Raw genomic sequence first — 3,472 nt, forward strand, 5'->3', positions numbered from 1 at the left:
GAAGAACAATCGACAAACGCCACAAAGTATTAAACTTTGATAAGTTTGATTTGAGAAATACACAAAAGTGTATACAAAGCCAAGCTTTGAAATTTGAGAGAAAACTCACAAAATATGATTAAAACTCAAGAATTATTATTTTACAACGATGAAATTCGTCCATATATTGTTACAAAATCTAAAAGATATGAAAAATCTACTTGCCTAATTAATTTGGACTCTAAACTAGGAAATTAAAATTATTCACGCAGGCGACGCACTGGGGCTGTAATGTTTGGCCGCCCTAGCGCCAAGGCTTCTGGAATTCACGCGTGGGACAATGTTTTTGGCAATGGGGCGGTAATGTTTGGCCGCCTTAGCGCGTAGTGTTCTGGAAAACATGGCACATGAGAGTGTCTTTGGCACTGGGACGGTATTAATTGGCCGCCCTAGCGCGGGGATCTCGGGTCCGGGTCTTGATTTGGCCCCTTCTTCATGATTTAACACTTGAATAACATTGAAATATCTTCTAACTTCATTGTTATGCATGCCGAATTCTTTGAGGCTTCGAATCGCAAGACTTAGCACGTCATTCCTGGCCAGATTCATATCAATACTCCTTCACCAAATTCTTCTCAATTCAAATCTCGATACTCCGATGACTAAATGTTGAGTTTTATGTTCAACCAAACCCACTTCTCTCAAAATCTCAATAAAGTCCTCCTCCAAAACCAAAAAAGAAAGAGAAGAAGATTGTTTCTGATGATGGGGTAAGGCGTCACAAAGAAACATTGAACGAAGACCGAAAATGAACACCTCGCAAAGGCATGGTGTAACGCTTCCATGAATCTTGCACTCGGAAATGATCAAAGCAATGCTAGTTTCTGGGGATTTGTTTGGAAGGAATATAACCATGAATTGCCAAATGAATGGAAAGTACGTACACGAGACAACATGCAACAAAATTTTACGGATGTAAATAAGTGTTCACTTTCCAAAACTGGTTACTACTTAAGTCATTTATGTGTTCAAACCATGTCAGTGAGCTTTTTTCCATGCAGTACCAAACTTCTAGCTTATTGATACCCAACTGACCAGAATTTTATTTCAGTATTACAAAACCCAACCAAAATATTTCTCAAAATTTGTTAAAATTATTTATTCACCGCCTCTAAATCAATCTCCGATTCTAACAAGTGGTATCAGAGAGGGTTAATTCTTGTCTTTGAACACTAAATCCAAATGGCCTCATTCAGTAAGATTTCCATGTTATCCAAAGAGGACTTTGATTATTGAAAGATTAGGATGCAGGCTCATTTAGTTGCACAGTACGATGATATGTGGTACTTAGTGATAGACATATCAATGAAAAACATGAAATCAATTACTGCCATTGCCATCATTGACAGTGCTCCACAGATGATTGAAAAGCCAAGAATAGAGTGGACCAGTGAAGACAAGAAGAAATTCAACCTACAAAATATGGCTAAAGATATTTTATACAAGACATTAGACAAAATACATTTAGCAAAATAAAGATTTGCTCTACTGTCAAAGACATATGGGAGGGTAGCGACCAAATGAAAGAGAACAAACTGTTTGTTGCAATACATAAGTCTGACAACATTAAGATGAAGAACGGTGAGTCAATGTTAGACTTTGATGAAAGAGTTAGCAACATCATAATCGAACTGGCTGCTCTTGGAAAAGAGTATGACAATCGTGAAATAGCCTTGAAAATAATGAGGGCACTGCCACGAGATTGAGATGTCAAAACCATGGCTATGAGAAAATCAAAAGATCTTAACAAGTTGGAACTGCATGATCTGTTCGCACATTTTAAGGCGTATGAATTTGAATTGAGAATTGATAGGGAATCGACTGACAAACTAACGAAGGCTCTGGCTGCTATATCCAGTGATAAATTTATTTCTAAAGAGAAGTCAGCCGAGCAGTTAAGCAATAATACAATGTCATTGCTTGTGAATAAATTTGACAAGTTTTTAAAGAAGAACCAAGATAAATTTCAAAGACCAAGCAAATGCAATCATTACAAGAAAAAGTCCACTGATGAAGACAATGTGTGTTTCAATAATGAGAAATCCGATAATTTCATAGTTGATTGTCCTAAGACAAAGAAGGATGATCTCATGACAAAAAGAAGATGATCAAGGATGACAAGAATTCATTCAGGAAAAAAACATATTAACAAGTTCTAGTGGCTGAGGACAGTAAGGCCAAATGGGCATATTCTAATTTGGACTCATTCGAGTCAAAATGTTCCACCAATGAGAGTAATGAAAAAGAGGTGTAGTGTCTCATGTCGGATGCTGAGCTGGAATCTACCAGTGAAGAGGTATTTGAATTTAAATCAACTGATTTTATACGAGATGATCTCACTACTGCGCTACATGATATGGTTCACCAGTGCAAGAGACATTATATATCATTAGAGGAATTCTAGGCTAAGCAATCGAGCCCAACCAAAAATAATGCAGAGCCTAACCGAGAACAACCAAATAAAGTATTTTGTCTTAAGACATAAGTTGCAAAGCTAAAGACTGAAAATGAATGACTAAAGGTTGAGCATCAACATTAAGTGCTAAGAATAAGAAAGCAATTGAACCGATCAAATTCTGGAACAAGTCATCAGTTAGTCTAGAGGAGATGCAAAAGTTGCAAAAAACATCAGGAGACAACATTGGTCTCGACTTTATTATAAATGAAGGCACTTCTGAGTCAAATACTCAATTGAAACTGAACACGTGCAAAGTAAAATATAGTCACTTTGTTAATTCCAGTACAATCTATGAATATCAGGAGCCAACTGTTCAAGTTTAAAAACATGTTGAAAAGATGAACAGAGGAAGAAAGTTTGGTATTGGTTACGAACTCGAGAATTCTAATGCTAAGCCTAACAATTCTGATAACATATTTAGCTCGGCAAGGTATAACTCAATAAGAGGTAAGCCCTACTGATAATACTACTTCAAGCCTATTCAGAAAATATACAAGTAGACCCATGATGACAGAAATTCAAGACAACATTTGTTTCCAATACACACAGAACATCACACACATATTTCTGCACCATCTTTTCTGAACAAACAAAGTGGTCGGGCAGTCACGCTGATCCAAATGTGGGTTCTTAAGGGACTAATATCATTTCGACCTGAGTAGGATTGGGTAACAGCTGATTTAATTTTTAAATACAAATCAATAATCAAGAAGGGCTGAAAAATTCAGTCTGGTATTTGGATAGTGGTCAATCCCAATTGTTGTCTAATCTAATCAAATGCGAAAGACCCCATATCACTTTCAGTGAAAATGCAAAGGGTAAAACCATTGGTAAGGGTAAGATCACTTATGGAAACATTACTCTTAATGATGTGATATTTGTTGAAAATATGTATTATAATTTTATCAACATCAGTATCTTTGTGAAAATGGTTGCTTAGTTGAATTTCATGAGACTAATTGTTTAATTAAGGTT

This window comes from Primulina huaijiensis, chromosome 2 (genome assembly GCF_012295235.1).
Source record: "Primulina huaijiensis isolate GDHJ02 chromosome 2, ASM1229523v2, whole genome shotgun sequence".
NCBI classification, from domain to species: Eukaryota; Viridiplantae; Streptophyta; class Magnoliopsida; order Lamiales; family Gesneriaceae; genus Primulina; species Primulina huaijiensis.